We start from the raw sequence: 15,762 nt of genomic DNA, 5'->3' as shown, positions 1-15,762 counted from the left end.
TTGTAGAGCTCATAAACTATGTAAAGAACTACTTTCTTATAAAATCATAACACCCATGACTTCCCTTACAATCTATAGGGTGGAAAGATAAAGAAGGTAGGTGGGTGAAATAAGATAAATGTGAGTAGACAATTTTAAAGTTGGGAAATGAGTACATGAGAGTTTAATTTTCCTATTTTCTCTACTGTCATGTATGTGTGTATTTTTCCAGATAAAATAAGTACAAAGGCAAACAGAAGCTTCCATCCAGACAGATTACTCTGTATTGTCCAGCTGTACTTCACCTGCTCACAGTCTTGGAGGAGCCTTTTCCAGGCCAGGGGTTACAGGTAGTTAGGTACCTTCTATCCCCAATCCTCTAAACACACAGCAGTGTCTGGCACCATAGCAGTAGGCTTTAGCCTTTCTCCCCTCTCAGTCTCTAACAATCTCAGACATGGTCTAGCCAAACATGTGCCAGTGATGTGACCTCTATATGCTCCAGAACCTTATCTTAGAATAGAACCGTCAGGTCTTGTTTAAGCCTGGTGTACCAAAGAACTCAGAACAGCTGTTTTTCCTTGCCGCTCAGTCTTGGGTTTCTCCTGGTTTAATTACCCTTTCCTGGCAACCAGAGCACTATGTGAGCTGTCAGGTTTGCTGACTTTATACCTGAAGCAAGGCCTGCTATGTCATGTGGAGGTCAGGGTAATAGGTCTCCTCCCTCTTGTGCACTTTTGATATTCAAGGCTTCCAGATACCACCACAAAGTACAACCTTCACTGTCAAGAAGAGTTCTTGGCTATAGAAATGTGATGTATTGGCCCAGAAATGGGAAGTCTTAGCCAACTTAATATCTTCCTTTAAGAATCTGTTAATTCTGATGCCAAGACTGTTTCACCAGCTGTCTCAAGCTCCAGGGAGAAGTCAACCAAAGGAGCCCAGGGAAGTGACAGTTACACAGCAGATTCACATCTCACCAGCAATAGAATCACAGAAGCAAAGAAGTAAGCTTGAGAGTAGGTATTTATCAGTAGAAGACTGGTTGCAGGCGAAAGATAGAGAACTAAAGAGGCTCGGGATAGGTGACCTTGGACATTGTAATGGTTAGTGTGATAGTCTGTTGTTTGATGTCAATCACAGGCTACCTCAGATTGAGTAAGCTATAGTGAGTAGATATTTATTTGGGTTCATGATTTTAGTGTGAGATTGAGGACTGCTTCTGTTGATAGCCTTCTTGCTGGCAGAGTCCACTGATGGTGCAGAGAATCATCTGGCAGGGCTAGATAAGGGTGTGCTTGTCTGTGTTCTTCTTTTTATGGAAGACACCGGATCAGATTGCACACTCTACCCTAATGAGTTTGTCGAATCCTAATCATCTCTTAAATACCACAAAGCAAAATATATGAAATTCATACCCTCTTACTACCACACACAGGAATTAAGTTTCAATATGTGCACCCTTATCGGGTATACTAAACCATATCTAAACCATGACAACGAGGCAAGTAGTTTTCAGGTATATCTTTTAAAAACTCAGCACCATGGCTACACATATTTCCCTCTACAAACATTCTGACTTATCTCTCTGCCCTAATAGCTCTTAATAATACTTTCACAATCACTGAGTGTCCAAACACTCCATTGACTATATTGTGGAGTTAAAGGCAGTAGCAGTCCAGCCTGTACTGATTTTAAATACATGTACAAATAATGCCTGTGTTATCTATATGAACTCTTTTAGGGAAAAACCTCTTCATGTATCATCTGTGATGTTTATCTTGGTTGTCACATTGACATGCCTGGGTGAAGGGTCCTCAATTGATGAATTTCTTCCATTGAATTAGCATGCAGACATGTACTGTGGAGGAAAATTTTTTATTACTAAGTGATGTAGGAGAGCCCAGCCCACTGTGGGCAATACTATTTCTAGGTAAACAGCCTGGGATAAATAAGGAAAATAGATAAAGTTGAACTTGGGAGGCAGCCAGCAAGGATTCTTCCTCTGTGGTTTCTGCCTCAGTTCCTGCTGGATTTTTGTTCTGATTTCCCTCAGGAAAGGATTGTGACCTGAAGGTGTAAGCCAAATACATGTCCCCCCACCCCAGCTCCCATAAATTGCTTTTGGTCAGAGTGTTTTCTTTCAGCAACTGAAAAATATGGAGTATCATTTTATGCTTGCTCATGATTGATCTTGTATGTGACTAAAATCAAATGCATCCTTGGAAAGGACATACGCAAGGGAACAAAGGTTTACACAACCCAACCCTACCAATCAAAACACAAAGTCTCATCTTGTGCTTAGAAACTAACTCTTCCTCCTGCACTGGTCAAAGGAAGCACTGAGAAACAACTTGGATCATGAGCATTTTGTTGGAGCATTCTGCTCCCCAAGGGCAATCTCCTCTGTACTTTATTTTTGAGTAAAATCCTTTGCAGTTTTGCTGTCTGTGTCCCTCCACTCAATTGGGTCATGAGCATTATGATTTAGGTGATTTAGACCATCACGAAAGTAGCAAAATATTTGCACTCTTAGCTGCGTAAGTTAAGACATCAGGGAAGGGAGGCATATTGGCCATATTTACATAGCATGCCACTCTGTTGAGGGACAAGTCTACTCAGAGCTCCCAACTGGAAGATGCAGACTTCCCTGAATTGCTCAGCAGGTTATGGCTTAGTGCGTTTAGATACTGCTCAGAATCTCACTTCACAGAGCTGAGCAGTTAGCTCAGTCAATAAAGTGTGTTCTGCAAGCACGAGATCGTGACTTCAGGTCCTCTATCAGACATAAAAATATAAGGCAGGCAAAGCAGAATGCACATAGAAGGCACCCATAATCCTAGTCCTGGCAAGGTGGAGAAAGGGATCCTCAGAGTTAAATGGCCAGCTGTCTCCCCTAATTTCTCAGTAACAGATGTGGTGCAAACCTGTTTCATAAAACGTAAGAGAGGAAGACACCTGACATTGACCTTGGGCCTCTATATACACTTGTACATGTGCATAACACACACACACACACACACACACACACACACACACACACTTAAAAATTTTCTCCTTCTCTCTGTCCCAGGGTCTATGAAATTTTGCTTTATTTACTCTAGTTGTCTAGTTTTTCCTAATAATTACCCTGCTAGCATCTGAAACTATCTCTTTGTTCTTGTCCTTCATTAGACAGACACAAGACCAGCAGGACCTTACTCCTTATCTCCAAGCTGTGGGAATGCTTTATCTTGGACTAACTTCTCAGGACGTTAGGGAATAACTATCCCTCCCAAGGCCGAATCACCGGTATTGATCTCTGAACTCAGTCACTACTCAGGGTTCATACTTGGCCTATATCTTTTATAGTAGGCCCTGATCACCATCTCTAAGTCTTAGAAGCACCTCCTTCTTCAGTTGAACTCCCTGAAGCCAGTGGTTGTGTGTAGATGAGAAAGGGAGGAAGAGGGAGGGGGAGGGGAAGGGGGAGAGAGGAGGGAGGGAGAGAGAGAGAGAGAGAGAGAGAGAGAGAGAGAGAGAGAGAGAGAGAGAGAGAGAGAGAGAGGAGAGAGAATGGAGAGAATGTGTTTTCACAATGCCCAACATGGGTCCCAACCCACATTTACTGTATCACCAATTAAGAAAATCTTATTGGCATCCTCAGAGGGAAGTTTTTTTTTATTATAAGTTCTTTAAAACGTATTTAGAAACATCAGTATAATTATTACAATGCTTTATTCAGTTAGTTAAATGTGCTTTAGAAAACACCATGAAGCATAGCATCATTTAAAGGCATCTGTTGTTTCTTGGAAGTGATTAGCTGTCAGCGAATCATCAATTTCATTTTGCTGTGTGGCTAAGACTATTTGTTCTAATTAAAGACCATGCATAAGTCTGAACAAATTTGCCTTATCTGTAGAAATGGGACTTGTAGCGTTTTTCAATATCATGATTTTAAATGTGTTGGACAAGCAATTTCTTCCAGGTGTTCTAAGCCACTTCTGAAAGTGAGGGATGGAGATACTTGGCCCTTTGATTAGTGTCACCTTGCTGAGACAATCCAGGTCACACATCCTATGCCTAAGTCTAGCCCCCAAATCCCTCTTCTGCCTGGTCCAGTGGCTCTAGGTCCTCCATGGGAGACTGCACAGAAGGCTCTGGCATCTCCCTCACTGCTAGCTGTCAAGGCTCAGTAGCCTTGGGCTCAGTTGAAGGCTTTGTGTAGACTCCTTATCTCCTGGGTTGAGGAGCCTCAACTTTGGAGAGTATAGGACAGAAAGCAGTGCTGGCTCTCAGGCTGCAGTTAGCTGTGGGCAGAAAGGGGGAGGGGTGAGAGCTAGGGGCAGGGGAAAGTGAGAGAGACAGTGCTGAGTGTGGTTTATTGAGAGCACATTATTAAGAGATTAGTGGTATTTATGGAGAGGAAAGAAGCAACAACAAAGTGTGAAGATAATTGTCTGAGACAAGAGATTTTATGGTTTTCCCTCTGGCTACATCAAATCTATCAAGCATAAAAGATGGTAAATAAACACAGAAATAGGGTTGTTTGTTTGTTTTAAACTGAAGAGTCAACTTCCTTCCCCTCACCTCCCCCCTCTTCCCCACACTAAGTCTCTTCTATGAGGCTTCTGCTCTTATTCCATTATGCCAGATCTACCAGTCTTCTCCTTTCTTCCCACAGCCATATCTTGATGCTTGAGTCTGGGTGCCTCTCATTTCCTTAGTGAATTCTACTGTTTGCCAACAAGCCAGCGTTTTTTTCTTCCTAAGTCTCAGAATCCAAATAACCTTCTGGAATAGAGCTCCAAAGAAGGAATTAGGCACAATTTCCTAAAGATTCATCTACACAGTTGTACTGGTAGCTTTCACCCTTCCCTTGTCCTAGAGGTGTGTCCTATGGCTCAGGTTAACTTTCAACCCTTAGTCCTCTGCTTCTAGTATATAACAATATGCTGGGTCTCCTCCACATCCCACAATGTTTGAGATGGTATACAGGTCTTCTTGCATACAAAGCAAATGATGTAATATGTCACAGGCCAGCCTGTTCTTTTAAATCTCTAGGCATTTTCTCATTGTATAGATGTGCCTACCATTAACTTACTGAAAAATGTTAGGCTGATGGAAGCTTCATTTTTGTTTATTTTATACATGTATTATTTTATGTATATTCATTATTAATATTTTATTTATTATTTGTTAATATTTTGTGCATTCTATGTAAACATCACTTTTTAGTACTCTGTTAAAATAAAAAAAAAATTCAGGCATGTAATTTCTGTGTCATGTGGAAGATGTATAGTCAGTTTACTGAGCTCCTGCCAAGCTCTTTTGTGAGGAGTCAGGTTGTACCACTTTACTTTTCAGCATCTTAGTGGTTCTGTTTTTCTAGATTTCATACAATCTCCTGCTGTCACTGTTTCCAAGTTTAGACATATGGATGGGTGTGTTCTGATGTCTAATTGGGGCTTTCGTTTTTACTATAGGCAAGTATTGGGAAAGATGTTTTCATTTGCTTATCATCTGTACTCTCTCTCTCTTTCTCTCTCTCTCTCTGGTGTGTGTGTGTGTGTGTGTGTGTGTGTGTAAGAGATGGAGACAGAAAGAGACAGAAAGACAGAGAGAGACACAGAGAGAGAGAGTATGGTGTATGGTATGAGAAAATATGGCACTCATCTTTTAATCAAGGCCAACCTGGAATAACTGTTTTTATAAAGTAAAACTAACACAAACAAAAATGGAGGAGGGGGGCAATGGAATGGTTCATTAAGGAAAGGATCTTGCTGAGCCCTTGCTGTTCCCTCTCTCAGACCAATATGGTGGAAAGAGAACTGACTAAATGAATTGTTCTCAGACCACCATTCACATGTTGTGGCATATGCCCAACTCTCTACCATGCAGATACAAAATAGATGTAAAGAGAGATCAGATCTAAATCTTAAACTAGAAAAAGAGAAGGTAGTTTTTCCATGATAATCAAGATCTGTGTAGCTTTCATATCCCTGACAGTGGTCTACACTGGTATAGACCTATTTGGAGTTCAAGCTGTTTGGACTTCCCTTGTCTTCTTATATTTGCATGTCTAATGCATAATGACAGATTGGGGGAAATTTCATCTGTTGTTTCTCAGAATACCTTTTCAGCCTCCAGCCATTTTTTCTTGGACTTCCTATGACACAAAAACAGATATTTTATGCAGGCTCACAGTTCACAAATCTTTTTTATGTTTTTATTATTTTTCTTATGTTCAGATCAAATAATTTCTATGCAAGTATTAAAGAGAGATTCTTCTTTTTAATCTCCATTTTCAGGTGGGCCATAAACGTAGAGTTTTACCTCTTGCTTCACTGTGTTTTGTATTTTCTACTTCTCATTCTTCTTTTCTAATTCCTTTTTGAGATTTTCTTTCTTTTTTGCTTATTCTTCCCATATTTCACTTTGCTCAAGTACATTCATCATTGAATCAATTTTGATGATGGCAGCTTTAGAACCTTTATGGATAATTGCAGTAATTCTGGCATCTTGGTGTTGGCATTGTATTGATGTCTTTCTTCATTTAAGCTACATGAAAAAAAAAAACAGTTTGAATGTAATCTGGAATTCTGGGTATGGTGATATGAGCCTGTGGATGTCGTTTAAGCTCTATATTCACCTATCCATTGTCATCAAATAGAGCAAGAAAAAGATTGCACCAGATCTTATGGTGACAATCCCTTGTTTCTGGTGACTATCTATTTAGGGGTTGGTTTCTCATATACCCTCTACTAGTATTGAAGGGGTAGCCTGTCACTCTGGATGGTGGTTACAATCTTGGGTGTCCACTAATTTCCTCCAGTGTTCCCAGTCATCAGAGAAACAGCTTATTCACTGCTGAGAAGTATAATGGCAGATCTTCCAAATGTTCTCTGTTAACACTGCGGCCCGAAAGGGACAAAGGTCTCAGCTTCCCCCTTGAGGCCACTGGCACACACTCTGGTGGATGTGGCTAGTGCTGCTCTTTATGTTGTGTATGGTGGAAATCAGAATGTTCTGCTCAATCTTTCGTGGTATTTGTGAGATGTGAGTACTGTCTTCTCTATGGATTTGCCTAGAATAGACTAACTACTATCAAATCTTTCCTATCTACCTATGATGCTTTTGTCCTAGTCATGAGGCTTCTGTACAATCCTGCACACACCTTGGTGTATCCAAATCTGGGACAGTTGGGGGTAAAAATAAACCCAGAGCACAGGCATGGCTCCTCAGGTTCCAGCCCCTCTAATTGGTCTGCCCTCTTCCCTCTGCATTCTGGGTTTTTTTATGATTTAAAAATATAACATATAGAGGTTTCAGTTGCATTTAATAGCAATAAAGGGGGAAAGTAGTTCTTCAATTTCATAGAAGTCAAAGTCTTTTTATGTCCTACAAAGTAGGACATAATTTACTGTCATCCATCTAAAGTGCTCCAACTTGACTGGTTCCCAGAGTGCCCCTAAAATCAAGTTATCAGAATGAGATATTCTAGTTTGGTAGTCATTGATCTAAAGACACTAAAACCACACACTGCTAGTGATGGGGTTGTGACAATCCCTGGTAGATATTGGCATAGAAGTGAGTTGGTGATAATTCACAGTGGCATAAAAAACCAGTCTGATACACAGTGACATAAAACAATACAACTTTTGTACTGGGATGAAATAAAGTTAGAAGTGCACGCTTTGAGATGAGAATAGCAAGCTGCTTGATTTATAAGGCTACAATGATACATTTTTAAAAATATGGTATTGGCTGACATTTATTATGATACTGGAAGCCTTGATAAAAAAAATAGGCACATAGAATCTAAGTGCTTGTCAAAATGCAAGTATATCTTATCCATATTTATCTCCTAAGTGGGGAAGCATAGTTTGCCAAATGAGTTGTAGGATCTGGCTGCTGTGCAGCAATAGAAGTTGTGAATACTCATAGTGTTCCAGCGGATGGTCAGGTCCTTGAAAACTGGATGCTTTGATGGGTGCAGATTGTGTGCTACAGTGGTATACATGCTCAGTGCTGGAATGCTGTCTCTGGATACGAGTAAAATCTCACTTCCCTAACACAAATACCTTCTGAAAAATTTGAGGAGACCTGAGTATATCAGAATAATCCAGAGCTTATGCAGAAAATGAAAAAGGAATAGTGTGGTTTGTATGATTTACATGATTTCACAGATGTACTAGTATCATACTCTCTACACACTCACTACCTTCCCACAGAGTGTGCTAGAATTAGGTCTTTAGAAGCTGAGTGTACAACCTTACACTGGGTTGGGTATGTTCTATTGATACTTTGAAACAAATCTCTCAATTCAGGCTCTAAGAGCACCCTGAAGCCCTTACTCTATAGGAAGTCAGAGGAAATGGTTACCTCTTGGTCTCTCCCACATGACTCTTAACATAGCTGTTAGTATGGAGGTCTCCTTTTTCAACCAAGGAGTTGAGCCCTTCTTCATGGGCATCTGCCAAACCAAGGTGTTTCCTAGTCTAAGAAAGCAGCCACCAGCTTTTGCTTTTTGCAAGAGCCAGAAAGGCAGTACAAACTGTGTAGTTCCCCAGTTGTGGATGAAGAATTTTCTGCTTCTCTGCAGAAGTAGATATGGGAAGAAGATTGGGAAAACTTGGGGAAGAGAGAAAAGCAGATAACAATACAGAGGAGGGAATGCAGACCAAGACAGGAAGGAGGGAGTCAGAGTGGAAGAAGGAAGAGAAAGAAAAGAGATAGTGGGCTTGTTGTCTCTGGTTTCTCTTCATACCTCATCATAGTGGTTTGTAAAGCTTCTCTGGGCTTTGCTCTGAGGTGGTTAGATTTTCATGCAAGAAAAGAGAAGAGAGAGGCATGTGTGACTTAGTGCCCTAGCCAGCTGAACAGGAGTCTATGTTTACCATGAAGTCTCCGTACTGTTAGAGAATCCTGGGTCTGCAATATCTCTTCATTCTATAATTTCCCACTAGCGTTGGCTGAATAGAACAGAGATCATTCAGGATAATTCAGTTGCCTCTCCATTTCTGCCTTGAATCCTTGCAGAAATGTCAGTCTGACAGAGTATGCATGTTCACTGATTTTCACCATGTAGAAATTTCTATGTAGGGCCCACCCACAGTCTTGATGTTCTTCATAGTGTAGGACCCAGGGTAAGCTGTGGATTGTCACAGAAGGTGGACACAGCTCTGGATGTGGAGGGACACAGGACCCCTTTGGGAAGAGGTGAGCTTTATGCTGGGTCTTCCAGCAAAGTAGCACTGAAAACAATGAAGAAGGTTGGGGTGGAGACCAGAAGGAGTGAGACTGAACACTGAAACAGAAACAAAGGCCTAGGCTCACTCAAGGGACAGTATTCTGTCCACACTGATGAAATAGCCTAGGTCATAGGAGGGTCCTGTTCCTGTTGAAAGGACTTGTTTAAGTGTCGCAGCTATACTGTAAGTGCCAGTGTGAACCAATGGCAGCTGAGAGAAATGGGGCAACAGAGTTTAGGAACCTTTTCCTTCAAAGACACACCTGGGTTTAGTTCATTGAATTTTCCTTGTGTTCTTTTACATGATTGCATAAACCAGGGCTTAGGGAAGCTTGAATCTTCTTAGTCAGTAAAAAGAGGCCGACCGAAACATCTTAGTCGGGGTCTCTATTGCTGCAACACAATGACCAAAAGCAAGTTGGAAAAGGAAAGGATTTATTCAGCTTACACTTCCCGAACACTATTTATCATCAAAGGAATACAGAACAGGAACTCAAGCAGGGTAGGATTCTAGAAATAGGCATTGATGTAAAAGCCATGGAAGGGTGCTGCTTCCTGGTTTGCTCAGTCTGCTTTCTTATAGAACTCACGATCACCATCTCAGGGTTGGCACCACCCACAATGTGCTGGGTCCTCCCCATTGATCAGTAATTGAGAAAACGCCTTAAAGTTGGATCTCACTAAAGTATTTCCTTAACTGAGGCTCCTTCCTTTCTGATGACTCTAGCTTGTGTCAAGTTGACACAAATGCAGCCAGTATTTCAAATTGTGGAGAGAAGCACTCTAAGGCTAGGGCAGAAAGCCCTGACAGTAAGAACTCTCAACTGTGTAGTATTATAGCCTAGAGGCTTATTCACCTCAGGACCTGCAAGACGTCCCAGGGCAAAGCATGGTGACCATATGCATGCTCATACTTGTGTCTGTGTGTATGAACCCAGTCTTTATGTATTCATTCATAACTCCCCACCATTCCCAGACTGTGTATCAAGGAAGTACCCACAGCACAGGGAGGAGACCAGTGCATGGTCCTCAGTGAGACTCCCAATCACTCTTCTAATTTAAGAGCATTCTGGAATTGACCCTGACTCTCTGATGCCAGGGAAGTCAGAATCAGAGAGGGATTAGGCAAGTTCTTGCTATATGTGTCAGTTGAGAATCCATTTCTGGAAACAGCTGCATTTGGAAATCTTAAAAGAGTCATGTGAGGCTACAGAACAGATACAGAGCATCTCTGGATCAGTCTGTGAGTCTGGACCAGCATTGATGGCCTTGGTTGCATAGCCTCAACTAACGCTCCACTAAGGCAAGAATAGGTTAGCCCACCTGCTCCTCTCCTGTGCTAGCTCACACCATAAATTGAAATCTGACAATTTATGGCCCTCAGACTCTGGACAATCAAAGCTGAGATGTGTGAGTATAAACACACGTGAGCCCATACCTATGCTCTTATCACAGCCAAGGCTAACTTCCCAGAAAAGTATATTTTTTAACTGAAGGCTTTTCATATTAATTTTGTTTTCTTTTGAATTTGGCACTTTGTCCTTCTTTCTTATGCATTATATCCTGACTGTAGTTTCTCCTCCCTTCACTTCTTCCAGTTCCTCCTCCTGCCTCCCTTTTAACCCAGATCCACCCACTCCTCCTCTATTTCCCTAAAATAAAAAAGGAGCAATACTCAACTTGTAAATACATCCATTTTGTCATTGTCTACCATGAATTAACCTGTCAAAGGTGCCATACTATTATTAGTGACACTCCTAATTTGCCCAACATTCTGCTTGGTCTTCAGGGCAATGTGTGGTATTGCTTACCCACATGAAGGGCAACATGAGAGCAAACATGATTGAAAATGGTGGCACCTATCTTGAAGGGAAACTAATCGGATTGCCATGGAGTGCTGGAAAAATGTGCTTTTTGATGGTGAATTTTGATCACTCCTGCTGCCCTTATTAAGTAAACATTGCAGAACATTTACAGCTTGGGGTCCAAATAACAAACAAAGCTAAATGGTCTGAAGTTTTGGTATAGTGTACATTTCTGTGAGCATGGATAATATTGGGGCACTACACAGATAGGTGTAGGTAGATGTCAACAGGGATGGTATTCTAGAGGAAGTGGAGCAGGCCTGAGCTGCAAAGTCACCAAGGGTCACACAGGGAACTGTCAGGAAAGAGCCAAAGGAGTCAATCCTGGATAAGATCTTGGATATCATGATGGCAATGGGCTACTGGAAAATGCAAAGGCTCCGCATAGAACATGTCCAACTGTCTCCAGGTTCCTAGAGGCCTGTGGTGTGTGGGAAGAGAGGAAATATTTAGAAGATGCTTTGCTGAGAAGCACAGCATGCTTATTTGTGCTTTCTGGGTAATGAAAGCAGAAAGGAGCCTGGCATCTCTGCTTCCATTTTGTGTTGGTCTCCTGTACACTAGGTTAGACTACTGTTCGCTCTGCAACTAAGCATGCTATTCACCCGGTGAGTCTGTATGAAAAGCAGTAATCCTGAACAAAATGTATAACATCTCATCTCTCACCAAGGCTGAAGGCATAAAGAGAAACTGAGGCATTTGTTTACTCTTTGAACATACTATCTCTCTACCACAAAGGTTCCTGAAGCTCTCTGCTCCTTGCCTAAACCTGTAGTCATTTTATGCTGCTAACATTCCTTCCTGGGGGGATCTACCCATTGTCTAAAGGTCCCAATGAAAATCAGAAGCCTCCCAGAGCATAGATGAGGGGTTACCTACAGGGGCTGTGCACTCCTCCTTCAACCCTCTGACCAACTGCACCTGAAAGCCTCATCCAGGGGTGAGGGCTGGCACATACAGGGAGTCCTTGTACTAGCTTCCTCAGGGCTCTACATACTCTAGCCCTTTCCCTAGGCCACACACAAAGTTTCCTAGTGATAGAGAACAATTAGATACTCAGGGGAGAATCTTGCTTGGATGACCTTTTGCCATGAAGTCACAGCTGACTTTTGTAAGATGGTGATACTTGGCTCAGGGACTAGCTACCCATAACACCTTGTATTTTAAGACCATCAGATTGATGGGGTGGTCACCTCATAATGCTTTCACCCCAGCAGGAGCAATTGTCTCATGGAAATCAAATTGTCTCTTTAAGTAGTCAGGACTTCTTCAGGCCACCTTATAGAGCCAGAATTGAGATAATTGCTTAGCTAGCTATACCTCTTGGCCCCTGGTATAATTCTTTGCTTACTTTAACATTATGTTGGTATTCTGACAATCTACATGGGATAACTCAATATACAGCAACATTGCTTTAATTTCCATTTTCATTCTCTGTTCCATCCTACTACATTTATGCTTAATTTGTATATTGGGATGGATTGAGCTCAAGCCTAAATACCCAGCATTATGCTATAAGCTTGTAGTTCTCAACCTTCTTACTGCTGTGACACTTTCATTCAGTTCCTCATATTGTGGTGGCCTAAACCATAAAGTTATTTTCTTTGCCACCTCATAACTGTAATTTTGCTACTGTTATGAATCATAATGTAAATATCTGTGGTTTTGGATGGTCTTAGGCAACCCTTGTGGAAGGGTCATTTAGCCTCCTAAAAATACACAACCCACAGGTTGAGAATCATTGTTATAGGGGAATCCCCCCTGCTGACCCCAGTCTGAGATCCAGAGAGGCTGCCTGGGTTTGTGAGAGTAAGGACACAGAGGACACATTTCCTTTTTCCTCTCAGAGTCACCAGTTATAACTATAGGTTAAGATAGGAGGATTGAATCCCATCTTCATGCTCCATAGGCATACCAGAGCTGTGGGGTCACAGGAATTTGACAATGGTGGCATATGGGACAGGTTTGTAATTTGTTCCAGATTTGAAAGCTGTATAGTTGGCCAAGCTATTAAAAAACAAGACAGAAATTAGTAGAAGAAAATAGACTTGTTCAGGACCAGAGAGACATGAGACTCTTCTTGGTGATATACAGAATTTTGAACCTCTCATGAGTCTCAAATATTTCCTGGTCAGACACTGGTCAGACTTGAGGGTCAGACTTTTCTCTCCAGAGCCCTGTGCATCCTTTTTTTTTTTTTTTTTTTTTTTTTTTTTTTTTGTTTTTCTGGAAGATCTGAACCAGACACAATACTTTTATTTCCCACAAGTCATGTCAGATGACAGACCCAGGTGCAGGATTTCTGAGACTGTCTTTAAAAGGCATGGCATCATCTGAAAGAAAGGTGATCTTAATGATTTTGGAAGGTGTACTGACAAGATGGATCAGGGGGCAAAGATGCTTGGTATACAAGCCAGCTAACTTGAGGTTGATCCCTGGGACCTGTGTGAATATAGAAGGAGAGAACTGACTCCTCGTAGATGTTTTCTGAGCCATGTGGATTGTAGCGCGTGCACGCACACACACACACCTAATAAATATTTTTAAAAAGATTTAAGAACACCAGGGACAAAGGTAATCTCTTTTACACAATGACAGACTCAGACTCAGGGATTTGACTGAATGGATGGGGATGGCAGCAGGGAGGCAGCCAGCTCAGAGCTAGAGCTTGGCCTGGTGCCTCTGCTTCATTACTCACCAGCCATACAATCCTGATCAAGTGGCTTAGCCTCTCTAAGCACCAGATCCCTCCAAGATAAAACGTGAATCCTGCCGAGGTGTGCCAGCTTACGTTTGTAAGTCCTGATGTGGGAAGCTGAGGCAGGAGAATTGCTCTGATTTTGATCGCATCCTGGGATGGACTAAAAGGTGAATTTGAGTGCAGTCTAGGCTGCAGTGACATACTGGCATAAAAAAATTAGATTATAAGACCCTCCTCCCTGACTTCTTATAAAGATTGTCTGGTGCTCATGGGCTGGAGAGATGACTTCAAAGTTAAAAGCTCTTGCTGCTTTTATGGAGGAAAAAAAATTTGGTTCCTGGCACCCATATCTGGCCACTTGCAGCTGCCTGTAACTCCTCCAGCCCCAGATCATCTGATGCCATCTTCTGGCCTCTGTGGACACGGGCATAAATATGTGCAAATGTTCATACGCATACTTACACATACATATACACATAAGCATACACATATACTTACAAATATTAAAAGATATAATAGAGAAATAAATTGTTTTAAAAATATTTCTTAGTGATCAAATTGGGAATTAGAAAATAGCCGCTGACATTCTGAGAGAAGTGGGGAGGGGTTAACTGCTAATATTAATCTAAATTCTCCTTACTTTAGCTCTTTTGAATTTCCAGATTGGATAAGACTAGAAATTTCTTCTTAGCTATTCCAGTAAGAAAGAAATGTGTTCCCCTACTTAATGTGACTTTACATCAAGTAAAGATTTGGAGGAATATGAGAAATTACTATGAAAGTATGAAGCATCTTAAATATATTTTCCTGACTTCCTTTCATGTTACTCTTCTGTAACAGTATGTTTCAGAAAGTATTGTGTCTGGTTCAGATCTTCCAGTGCACTACGTTTGTCAAAGCCAACAGTAACTATACTGTATTACAAGGAACTATGTCCTAGACTATAAATTTTATCAGTTTTCATGTACTTACTGCTTTTGAATTTAAGGGACTAAACCAGGGTCATACAAGTATTTAGAATGAATTGAAATATAAGGGCAAAAACCTTGCTAAAGCCCATAGGCTAAGCTTAGTCTCCTGTCCCAGCATGCCAAGAAAAACAATGAGAAACAATTAAAAAAAAAAAACAATCAAGAGAGTAGACTGGATCAATGCATTGGAGCAGATAAGGGTCCCAGTCACATTAAGTTCATCTTTGGAGCACTGCCACAAGCTTTGAGATTATGTACAGGCAGCAAAGGATGCAGGGTCTGCATAACAAAGCAGTGACCCAAGGTGTGGTTAGGATGACCACTGTCTCAGTTCTGATTCAGTTTGGTGGTCTCAAGACATTCTCCATGCTTGAAGGACAAACTCATTCTCAGGAGACAGTTATGTTTTCTCTGGGGTGCAGCATAGACATTGTGCATAACTCTACTCATCTGCAGAATCAGCCTGCACTTGAGAGGCTGTTGTTCCTGCTGTCCAAGGTGACTCTAGGTTTACAACAGTAGCAAGAAAACTTCAGGCATCTTTTAGGGGCCAGGACAGGACAGTGTAAAGAGTTGGCAGATGCTTCAGTTATAGTTATCTCTCTGCTTAGCCAGAGAGGAGAATGTGATAAGCTAGGTATCTACCATTTCTAGACAGACATTCCTGAAATAGTTAATGTGCCTCTATGCAGAGGTAAGCAGGCAGATATTCTCAGAATGTAGAATGAAGGCAGAGGTGCCAGACTTTCATCCTGCCTTTAGTGACCAAGTGAGGAGTCAATACTCTTAGCCAAGGACTGAGGGTAGACATGTTGAAGATAATCACAAGGAATCAACGTAGAAGCAAATATTCCTCCCTTGTTTTCTGGTATCAGTAGAGATGAAACTTAAGAGAAGGACATTTTTATTTGTTTAGGTTGGGTAGTAAAATATACATCTTTTATAAGAACAGTCAAGAACCTTTGGAAGATGAGTGATTGGAAGCTGCTGGTAAAGCTTCCCTTGAAGAACATC

This window comes from Mus musculus, chromosome 9 (assembly GCF_000001635.26).
Source record: "Mus musculus strain C57BL/6J chromosome 9, GRCm38.p6 C57BL/6J".
Taxonomy (NCBI): Eukaryota; Metazoa; Chordata; class Mammalia; order Rodentia; family Muridae; genus Mus; species Mus musculus.
The sequence above is the reverse complement of the archived record's forward strand: the minus strand, read 5'-3'. Positions refer to the sequence as shown.